At 33.3% G+C, this 12,500-nt stretch overlaps 1 protein-coding gene across 2 annotated transcripts in view; it reads left to right on the forward strand.

Moving 5' to 3' along the window:
* Window positions 1–12,500, forward strand: part of LOC145299148 (inactive tyrosine-protein kinase transmembrane receptor ROR1-like) — a 1,518,258-nt gene that overhangs the window by 975,017 nt on the left and 530,741 nt on the right. The window lies entirely within an intron of this gene.

Below are 12,500 nucleotides of genomic sequence, written 5' to 3' on the forward strand. Positions count from 1 at the left end.
GGTTTACAATGTTGTACGCTATGGTTTTTATTTTGTTTAAAAAGACGCTACTTATCATTTATGGTGGAAATGGGAAGGCTGTCACATTTGTAAACAATTAGAATGTTTTAAACATATACGAAACTTGTTAGGAGTCCAGCGATGTCCGGTCATAAAATACGCTAAATATCATATTTCAAATTCGTATTTATTATTAAGGAGCCAGTTGTCTATCGAATATTATATATTATATTGTACCCAATGTATAATAGTGATTTCCAAAGTTATATACATTAGTTGGGTACCATCAGGTTGAATCAAAACCAAAACATTTAGCAGTCCAGCCTTAGTAGTTACGTTTGAGCTACTCTCAGATGGATAAGAAATAGTTCAAAATCAACCGACTTTAACGAATGAATTTATATATTTGCGCATGCGTACAAATAACACATTTAAGCGACTTACTCCTACTGAGTTCCAATTTTTTTTCAATTCTGATCCCTTAATTTCTATTGGCTAAAATCGCAGAAAGTAACGGCCCAGAAAGATGCAGTTATTTGGCCAGCTCTGCGCCCTAGAGTCTCGGAGATGTGCTTTGAAAAACAAATGGGAACAGACAGATAGACGTAGTGAGGTTTTAAATTAGATTTTGATTATTTTTTTTAAAGATTAAATTTATTATTTTGATAGAAAAATTACGGAATTTTGATCATAATTCCAAATTATCTTGTAATATGTATATACTTATATATAAAAGGCGCTCTGTGTGTGTCTGTGAGTTCGTTTCGTATGGACTTCGAAACCGCTGGACCGCTTTTGTTTAATTTAACATAAATGTATCTGGGAATGTTCTTAGATAGGGTTAAAATCAAAATGCCTCCGATAAGTATCGAAATAGAGAATCTCAAAAAATCCAATCAAAGAACATAATGACTTTCACTAAAGTTAACACTCCGGTACAGTCTGACATCACAAGTGTAACAGAATAGGTTTATCATATTTAGATGTGTTTTACGGCTGGTCAACGCTTGGCGGCCTGCTAGTATATATATATATATATATATATATATATATATATATATATATATATATATATATATATATTACAAAAGTATCACCACTTATCAAGGCCAAGAGGCCACTCGACAATCAGAGTTAAAGAGTGTACGGTAGACAATTGGATAATAAAGTAATCGTTAGTAATGGAAATTCGGTAAATTTGTTAACTTAAGTGGAACAGCTCATCAAAAACTTGTTTACGTCAGACTTGAAGACAACCATATTATAGTCAGCTGGAAAGCAGGAAAATGGAAGACAATTACATAGGCGTGCAGTTCTAAGAAAGAAGCTTTGTTTATATATATATATATATATATATATATATATATATATATATATATATTACAGTGTATTATAGACGAGGTCTATAAGAGCCAGGAGTATTGCAGTTATGAAAAGCTCAATAGGTGTTGTTAACTAGAACTATATATAGAAAAGGTGACGGATTGATCATTGTGAAATTATCAATTTTACATAGGGAGAACGTAACGAAATCCAAGTTTTTCATGCAACAGTTTTTTTTAAAGCAATATTGAAACACTATCTCATAAAATTTCCACAACAAAATTAACTTCGATAAGCTTGTTTTAAACAAATGTTGGTGTCTTTTCCCCCACCTTTATGCTGATGAGACGATATGCAGAAATATTGTAATTATTTCTCGATGCGTTTATTTTTATTTGTAAATATCGAATAAATAAATTAAATAGATATCGTTTCCGAAGCGATCATACATGAAAAAAATTGGATTTTGTCATGTTTCCCCCAGGTAAATTTGATAATTTCACAGTTATTAATCTCTCACCTCATATATATATATATATATATATATATATATATATATATATATATATATATATATATATACTAGCAAAAGTACCCGCCGTTGACTGGATACAAAAACAACCTACAGAAAATGGACTCTGATTTATGGAAGTATGATAGGTTATGAAAAGGAAGGATTGTAAATTTGGGTTGAATTTGGGGGTATTAAAACCAAAACAAAATATGATGAAAATAAAATAGATAAACCCCATAAGTTATGATACCATACCTGTTCACACTGAAACACTTCTCATAATATTCTGTGGATCTATATTAAAAAACCTTGTTAAACTTTGTGACATATTTTCATTCTATGGAGGCCAGGCGCGAACGCAGACCCCACAATTTTATTATACCATCCCTATTTAAGTTAAAACATACTTATCAAAGTATTATTATGTACATCTATATCAAAAACACTTCTAAACGTTTTTTTTTTTAATTTTTACATTTTTATTTCCATACTTTGTGGACCAGGCGCGGACGCAGACCCCACAATTTTAATGAACCACCGTTCTGCCAAATCAAACATACCCATTCCTGTGTCTCGATACATCTTCTATCATTATAGGTAATCAGTTTTTTTTTAAATAGTCAACCATATAGGAGCCTATTCGTGACCAGACACACACACACAGCTTTATATTATATATATATATATATATATATATATATATATATATATATATATATATATATATATATGGTGTCCCAAAATTAACGATCTAATTTTATACTGATTTAGATTTAAAAATAGATCATTTATTTTGGGAGACCCTATATCTATAAAATTCATCCACAGCTTACCATCTCCAAAATTTGAAATCATAGCAACGATTATTTTACTCCAATAAATGGATATATTTTAAATACGATTTTGTTAAAGTTATATGGTCTTCCCCTTTTATACGGTATGTTCTTATATAGAGAGCTGGCTCTAGTAACAGTTGTAGTCTTTTGATTAGTAATGTTCGCAGATGTGTCTACAAAACTGAATATTTTATTCCATACATATGCATCGCATGCGCGAAAATAAAACTAAAAATTCTAAAAGCCATGTATTTCAAGTTATTCCTATTTCTCGATTGATATGTGTATTCGCGTAACCATACGGATCGACTTACTACCGTCTACATTCGCAGATGCCGGTATTCGTGTGCGATGCTACGCCCGAAAAGCTTGCATTAAATATTTACCAATTATAGGATTTTTTTTTATAGAACATGTTTTTTATGTGTAACGTATTCCGCGTATCGACAAAACATACGTAGATATATATATACGAGCAATAATAGCAATTATAAGAGAAACCGAACTCAGAGAAAAGGAATTTAAAAACTGTTTGTCGGATATACCCAATTGCGAGAGAGATGCAAATAATTGTACTCAAAGGAACGGTTAGAATCTTAAAAAATGATCGCTCGATTGGAGTGACTAAAACTGTGGGTGAATGTCTCGCACCTCGTAGGATGACCCACGCTCATGAAAAAAGCAAAATAAGAAACTTAAAGCAAAACAAATGGCATAGCAAATAGGGGAGAACTTGAATGCCTACTAGTGTCTAAAATTCTTTACGGATATTGTAATGACAACTTGCATGAGGACATGTCTTTCTTCAAGTAAACTCTGACTAAATAATCAAAAGAAAATAGAAGTTGAAGCTCAAATAAAATGTCCTCTATATTGCTATCCAACACTGGTTTACCGAGATTAGTCCAGATTGCGTATGCATTATTATAAAATCAGTCCTCTATTGATTATTATATACTAGCATGTCAGCCCGGCGTTGCCCGGGTGTTCGGAAATATATGTTGAGTAAAAATAAAAAAAAGAAAAAGCAGTCATTTTTTTTAACTTTAACCCCTATTATGACACCTTAACATTTATTGTTTTGGACTTAAATCAAGTTATTAAGTTAGATCCATGTCCAAGAAACCTATATTTAAAATTTCAAGTGTTTATACCAAAAATTGGCCGAGGAGTTTGGTAGAGTTCTCCAAGGTCAAATCGTTTAACTTTGACCCCTTAACATCCAAATTTCTTGCCAAAAATGGATTGTAAAGATTTTCCCATATCTCAGTACCCTGTATATCAAATTTCGAGTCTGTAGATGTAAAATTGACAGAGTTATTGCAGTTTTTGCAATTATGTTTGTTGTTCCTTTGTTATTTATTTTTTCTAAAATCCGATTGCTGCATCGGAAAGGCCAGTTAAAAATACATAATATACTTTGTTATTTTCTTTAATTTAATCCCTTTTTTAGAATTTATTAGACAAAATTTAACTTTTATTTTACCGTGCCAATAAATATGATCATCACTGTATATACTAGCATGGGTGCCCGGTGTTGCCCGGATATTTTAGGTGTATGTTGAGCAAAAAAAAAAAAAAAAAAAAAACGCGGTCAATTTTTTTTAAACTTTGACCCCTATTATTACCCTTAATATGTATTGTTTTGAGCTCAAATCAAGTTCTTAAGTAAGATCCATGTCCAAGAAACCTATATCTAAAATTTCAAGTGTTTAGACTCAAAATTGGCGGAGGAGATTGGTAGAGTTCCCAAAGGTCAAATCGTTGAACTTTGACCCCTTAACAGCCAAATTTCTGGCCGAAACCGATCAGATCGTTTTCCCAAATCTCAGTATAGTGTATATTAAATTTCGAGTATGTAGATTTAAAATTGACAGAGTTATTTCGTAAGGAAATGTACACACACAGACACACAGATAGACAGACAGACAGATACACAGGCACGTTCACTTTTATAGATATACTAGCATGGGTACCGGCGTTGCCCCGGTATTTGAAGGTGTATTTTGCGCAAAAAAAGCGGTCAATTTTTTACCTTTGACCCCTATTATGACCTCTTAAAATCTATTGTTTTGGGCTCAAATTAATTTATTGAGTTAGATCCATGTCTAAGGAACCTATATCTAAAGTTTCAATGTTTAGATCCAAAATTGTCGGAGGAATTTGGTAGAGTTCTTAAAGGTCAAATTATTGAACTTTGACCCCTTTATCGCCAAATTTCTGACCGAAACCGATCACATCGATTTTCCCAAATCTCAGTACCCTGTATATCAAATTTCGAATCTGTAGACTTAAAATTGACAGAGTTATTGCGTAGGGAAATGTACACACACAGACAGACACACAGATACACAGACAGACAGGTACACAGACACGTTAACTTTTATAGATATATAGATATAGATAGATTGCGTGTAATAATTTGGCCGGAGACTAATTCGCAAATAATAAATTAATAAATAAATAAAAATATAATAAATAAAAATTAAATAATGATAATGTCACTTATCAAATTCTGTCTGTATTTGTTTACAATATCACGTCAGCTGATATTTTGGCTTAACGATGAACGCCCTGGAAACGTCACTTCTGATATATGATTACTTTTAAAACATGCAAATGAAGAAATGATTTGCGCCGATTTTAAGTGGTACCTTTTTGTATGGTAAATTGAACTCATTAATAAGAAAAAATTAAAATAAAATGGTGAGGTATACCCGAGCTTGAACAGGGGACCAATTGATCTGTAGTAGAATGCTCTACCACTAATCTATATCTCCAGACTATGATAAATCTGTATTTTAAGAAGAAATGATTTGCTGAAATTTTATTATCTCCCTTGGCCGGTGACCGTAAAATATATCCCTGTAAAAATTATTCCTTTTTTTATCTACAAGAGAGAAAGACTATTTTTAAGATCGAATTTTTTGCTTTTCGATGCTTATCGGATGTATTTCTGTATAAAAAAAATGTCTAAGAACACTGCCAGACATATAAATTAGCTTTGTGTGAAATTTGCAAAAGATAGACTCAACGGTTTCGGAACCTATGAGGAAGGAACTCACACACACACACACACACACACACACACACACACAAAGGTACTTTTATATATTAGTCGAGATATAGTCCACATATATACCATCGATTTTATACTTATGTATGCTTTAGCTGAGCATATATATGTGTACACTAGATCGACAAGTAATACTGTCTAAGAAACAATATCTAATATACTCCTCCGTCAGTTTTTTGGTCTCCAGACTTAAAACTTGATATATAAAAGAATGTAGACTTGTGAAACAAGTTCTATTTGGTCTTTAGTCATAAAGTCATGTTAAGGAGGCGTTTTGTGTTAGCAGGTGAAAAATTGCAGTCATCTTGTTTAAATCGAAACAGAAAATTACCTCCCCCCTTTTAAACTCTCCTGTGCCTTACGGTCGTTTTAATCAAATTCTTTTTTTTTTATTATTATTTTCTTTAATAAACAATTTTCTACCTCATCGATTTTCGTAATTTTTCTACAATCTGCATAGATTAAAACACCATGTTTAAGCATATTGTACAACCGGCCAACGCCGGGCTGCCAGCTAGTATACACAAGACATGTGGTTTTTGAGATTCGGATTCATGATGGATTGAAGAAACGAATACACAGAGACATGTGTTACCAGAAGAGAAAGACAATTACAAGCAATATGACTACTTATTCTTTGATGTCAGCGGATTTGGAAATAAATTTGATCTCGTGCAAATTATTATTAATCATCTGTTTGTCAAGCCTCATTGGGAATCTGCCTTTTCAAATTATCTTCTCAATTCAACCCTTTAAAAATCATTGCATGGCACCTTTCCGTTATTAAGACAATCTCAACTTATACAGACGAACTTCTATTACACAAACGGGGACCTGTGGAAATTCCACGGGGCTTTGTACAGAATTCTGAATATCAACCAATCAATAAGGGTTTTATCACTCAATGAGGAACCCCTCCTTGGACTTCAGACATCTATTTCTGTCCTGTGCTATCCGCTGCCACTTTTCCGTATTTAAGCTTAACCATATTACTTTTTATGCTCGCATTTTTCTATTGTATTCGTAATCCATGATTTTTGCAGGCTTCAAGCAAATTCACTTGTTCTTTTTTTAAATTCAGTCTTACTTTTTTGCCCCATAAATATAACATACAAGTATATAATAACAATGTACGGCACTCGTCTGCTTTCAATAAAATCCCCCACTTATCCCCCCCTTTTATTCGTTCATTCTCTCTGTTTCAATTGTTACTTCTCTTTCCGTGACAGCAGTGAATTAGTAGTTACAGTAGTCGCTGAAGCGACATGATTGCTATGGAAACCAGACATAAAATCTTCGCTCACCTCCTTATATTTTTTTACGATTTTGAACACCAGTAAATTCGTCATAACTTTTGTTTTACTGAACAGAAACTGATTTTTTCACAAAGTAGGTGAGAAGGTGATCTATAAACTGTAATAATTGTTTGAAATTTAGTTGAAAAATGAGTGAGAGGAGAAGCTTTAAAGCAGTTCTAAATGACTAAAACTGCCACTTCGCCATATATTCAAACACTACACTGAATGAATGATACACTGGCTATACACCCCTCCATGTCATACAGAACTCCCCCCCCCCAGAATGCAGACACCTTGCTACCTAATACTATTTCCAGCCAAGAAAAGTAGAATTCTTATTTATTCACAATGATATTCTTGGACTCACCCGGACTGAGAATTGAACCTTGACCTATAAAAGAGTATCACTGAATTTTACTTAGTACTTTTTCTATTAAGCCATGATTCCGTCCCAAATTCCGTGTACATTCTCAGTTCGACAAAATACTCCTGAAGTATGCCGGTGGTTACATCGGTCGAAACGCTGTTATAATAACACTCAAGATGAGAACAGTAGTCTACATAATAAAAATTATAAAACAGCATCTCCAAAATTCCAAAAACAATATTCCTATTTGAATAATGTCTGCTAAGTTTAATACGATTTATTTGATTAATCCTTCTTTGTTCAATCGAACAATTATCATTATTAGCAAACGATATTTTTCTTTATTTTTTTATATTTATTTAAATCGGTAAGGATTTGTTTTACATCGTTACAATTTTAAATAAAGAAAAGACTCGTTTTCAAATGAAACGAATGTTACAGACGATTCTCTGTGACATTCGTTTCATTTATTTGAAGATATATTAAACTGACAATGTTTTACAGTTAGCACATTTTGAAATATATTTGGAAAATTTACATAAAGTGAAATAACTAATTAATTTATGAATCGATTAAGTTTTGTTCAATGTGGAAAAATATGTTTGTTTAATTGCTTAATCTAATATATTGAGCTCTTCATTATCTTGATAGGTTCTAATATATGGGCTATGACAACAGCATATTCTTTTCATTGTTTTGACTCTCGAGTATATATCCGACACAGGTAGACACAATTAATCAACCGAGAACCACATCACTCTCCATAAAAACATATAAGATATCCGGTATTAAGACATCAGGCTACGTATGGACCGATGGTGAGTTCGAGTCTCAATAAGTTTAGCTATACAGGCCAGAAGTGAAACTTCGAAACATGTCATGTCTATAGATAATTTAATTTTATGCACGTAGAAAATATTTAAATAAATAAATGTTTGAATAAAAAATTAATTACAAATAATACACCCAAAAATGTGGGGAGACTAGAATATAAACAAAGGGCGGATAACCCCTCCTTTTAATGCACGCAGGGAGTGAAAAAAAAACATCACAGTATCGCTTATAAAAAATAAATAAATAAACAATCTTATAAGATATCAATGGATTTATACCTGAGAATCCAAATAAAAAAAAAAGAATATGATGTTGTCATAGCCCTATTTATAATATATGGACAGTATTTTATGTTTGCAATTTTAATATGTGTGTGTAGATGGCAATCTCTTAAACTAATAAACGGATCGTCATAAGTTTTGAAGATTTATCCTAAAAAAATACGGTAAATAACATGGATATAGTACTTTATGTTGTTCTTCTGTGAATGTTAACATTTACGAAGTGCATATATACAAAGATATTTTATGAAATGGAGAAATCGAAAACAAACAAAATACCGAATAAATATATTATACAAAATGCAAGAAAATTAATTTTTATCGACCTGCATAATTGTAAAGTTCTGAAACTGATTTATAATCTATGAATATTATGGTCACTTTCAATTAACCAAACGCACATCAATGAGGGAGAGTAGAAAGTGAATATTGGTTTACTTTCGACCACCTCGTAACTCTAGCTCCCGTTTTTTTTTGTTTTTTTTTTAGTCCTCATATTCCATGAGCAATGTTTCTGACAAAGAGGGAAGAATTGCTGTTTCCTATGTTAGGATCTATTCCATATAACAATTTTTGTTAACAAGTTTTTTTTACGTCAAAATAGTATTTTTTGGCTCCTTGTATCAAGTGGCTTCCTGACTTGTCTAGAACGATTTCCATGAAAAAATGAAAGATGATGTTCGATTTTATTAAGGATGGTCGCTAATTTCAGGTTTAAAAGATAATAATTAAAAGCTTCCATTTTATCGCTATCCTTAAATCTGGGTGCGGAGGTCCAGTTAGAATTAGTGTTATTTATAAGGCAAATTCTTTAAAAATAAGGGCTGCAACACCAATAGAGATTTGTCGAGCATATTGGATTTTGATTGTACCATAAAAAACAGCGTATCGACGTAATATCATATTGAAATATGGATTTTAAAACAGTTTCAGAAGATGAAAACTGTGCTAGTAGGTAGAAAAATCCATGTTATTGAGGCTGGTAGTTGTTTGTTGTATATCTTTTTTCATGATATTTATTGCGTTTTTAATAATACTACATTTTTGCCGTAATTTCGCTGAATAGACGAAGAGAGAAAAAAATAAGTATTACGCAATTGTCGCGATGCACGAGAAGGATCGACGTTGTTTTATTACGACAGTGATTCTATTTATTTGTTTCAAATGCGTTTGAATGTAAATCCGAAATAGACATTCTGAAGTATGTACGTATTCATTTCAGAAAAAAAAATGTGGCGTATTTATTATTTCGTTATTAAAGGTTAAATTCCGAAATAAATAAGAGAAAAATCTCACTTTGAAATTTTATGAAAAAATATTAACTACTCGTTTTTTTTTTAATTATTATTTATGGCTAGATAAGTTTCAAGAAAAATAGCCTTTAAAAAGGTTACGGATTAACAGCTTTCCCCGAAGTGCATTTTTACAGCTTTTATTTCTCAGTTTTATGAGGAGATAAGTAAGGAGTGGAAAAATTGCTCTTAAACAAAGATATCATTTAACGACGCCCTTAAATTACAGTCTTGCCTAAAAGCGGACTGTTATTGTAAACACCGTGTGAAAATGGAGCTTGCTTACGGACTGAAAAAAAATGTGTTCATTTTGCAAAGTTATAATCCTATTGTCGTAAATCGTCGCTTATACGACATGCTTCACATTGACACACCGGTTCCAGTTAGATCACATAAGTTAAGCAACATTGAACCTGGTCAATAATAAATTGGGTGACTGTTTATGAATTCCAGGTGCTGTATGTGCTCTCTGCTTATCTCGGCATTGTTTCCAGTCGTCTATCACTTCCTGCCACTGGACTCAAGCAATGCCGATTCTCAGGAGAGGGGTGGTTGAAGATTGTGCAACCCTTGCCTCAGAATTGCACGGGCAACTACGCTTACAGGGAGTATCCATTGTCTCTTGAGGCTGAGTGGAGACACGGACATCGCTGCTTGTTTAACAGAAATAAAATGAAAAACACATTTCAGCTGACTAGCGTGACGTGGAAATTCCACAGCGGCATCTTTCATATGAAAGTTTTTTTATTACATTTTTATCCCAAACAAGGCACACTGTCACTTTGATGTAGGGGGCTACTATCAGGGACATAAGTTGAAGGGATACTATGGAGGGAGTTGAGCAGCAAGATGCCTGTTCACATTACATTTGAACTTCAGCATGTCAATACAGTTGGGGAAGCAGGAACCCGCAAGGGAATTCCAAAGTCTAGCAGTTCTAGGAAGTAAACTATAACAGTAGAAGGAAGTAAACTATAACAGTAGAAGGAAGTAAACTATAACAGTAGAAGGAAGTAAACTATAACAGTAGAAGGAAGTAAACTATAACAGTAGAAGGGATCTCGACTGTATAGGGGTGGAACTTTGCTGCTTGTCGGGGTATTTACGTCGAGGGGATACAAGGGCTTTTAGTTCGTCGGAGCATCCACCACTGGAATACTTGTAAAACAGGTAGGGGGATGCAACATTTCGTCGATGAGACAGAGGTTGAAGCTTAAATGACAGTTCATGGCCTATCAGGTTGGCCACTCTCTGTTGAACTCACCTCAGGAAGTGAGTGACTAGTAGCAGATGCACCAGCCCAAATGTGACAATACTCCCTACATGGGCGAATGCTGGCCTTGTGGAGGTACATGATACTTTCAGGCGAAAGTAACTTTCTAGCAGAGTAAAGAGAGAATCCATCTTCTTCGTAGCAGCCTTGGCAATGCTCTCGATGTATCTGTTTCAACTCATGTTCCTTAAGAACGTTAAGCCGAGGGGTTTGAACGAAGTACTTTCAAATAATGTATCTTTTGCCATAGCTATTGCTGATTGAGAAGGTTTCTTGTAATTATTAAAAGAAACGAGCTTAGTCTTGGCAGCATTGAATGTTACCATCCAGTTTCACCCTATTCCACTACATTTTGGAGATTTTACTCTGGGGTTTCCGCCATTGCCTTGGATATGTGTTCATTTGTCTTCCCCTCGTGCCGGTTATAGAGCTTGATGTCGTCAGCAAATATTCTCATTTAAGAGAGAATTTTATTAGGAGGTCATTTATGAATATCGGGAATAATAAAGGTCCAAGGATCGACCTCTGGCGTATATTGCTACTGGGCAATTTGTGGACGGTCACTGTGAATGCAGACCCCGCGATATTATTGTAGCCCTTTTGTTAAAACTGTAAAAATATTTATCTAAGTAATCTGGTTAATGTAGTATTATAATATGTCTGGTTATTACAGTTTATCGCCAATATCCTTACAGGAGCCTATAATTCTATTGTACGGACGCCAGACGCGAACGGAAACCCATGATATCATTATACCATCTGTAAACAGAACGGATACTACCTTTAGATCCCAGCCAGAAGATTAAGAAGGTATATCTTAGTTTTACGTACTGTCCAAAGCGACATCATTTTATTTTATTTTTTTTAGTTATTTTTTTTTTTTTACATTGCTCCTTCGGTGATCGGAAAATTCTATTTATTTAGAGGAGGATATAAGGTGATAATATACTACGAACATAAAATTAGCGCATCTATATACTAATTTATTATTAATCTTTTTTCATAAATGGGATCTTCTGATTAAATAATGTATTATTTGGAAACCGTGACATACGTACGTATGTACGTTAAAGATATTACGGTATTAATATATAGATGTTATGGTTACTGGAAAAGCGGTTAGATATTTCTATTGCTACAGAAAGTACTTGGATCCTGGCGTAAACTTCTATCAATATAAGACTCATATCCATCCTAAGATAGATATACAGAATACTCACGTTTACACATCGGTTCTCGTTAGATCACTGAAGTTAAGCAACGCTGACTCTGGTCCGTACCAGATTGATGACCGCTTGAGGAATACAGACGTTTTATTAAGAACTTCAACAACTCCACACAAGAACTGCGGGAATCTAATGTCCTTTCCCATAATGTGATTGTTTACTTTTTTTTTTTTATTCAAT

This window comes from Euprymna scolopes, chromosome 2, assembly GCF_053919585.1.
Source record: "Euprymna scolopes isolate OS-2025 chromosome 2, ASM5391958v1, whole genome shotgun sequence".
Lineage (NCBI taxonomy): Eukaryota > Metazoa > Mollusca > Cephalopoda > Sepiida > Sepiolidae > Euprymna > Euprymna scolopes.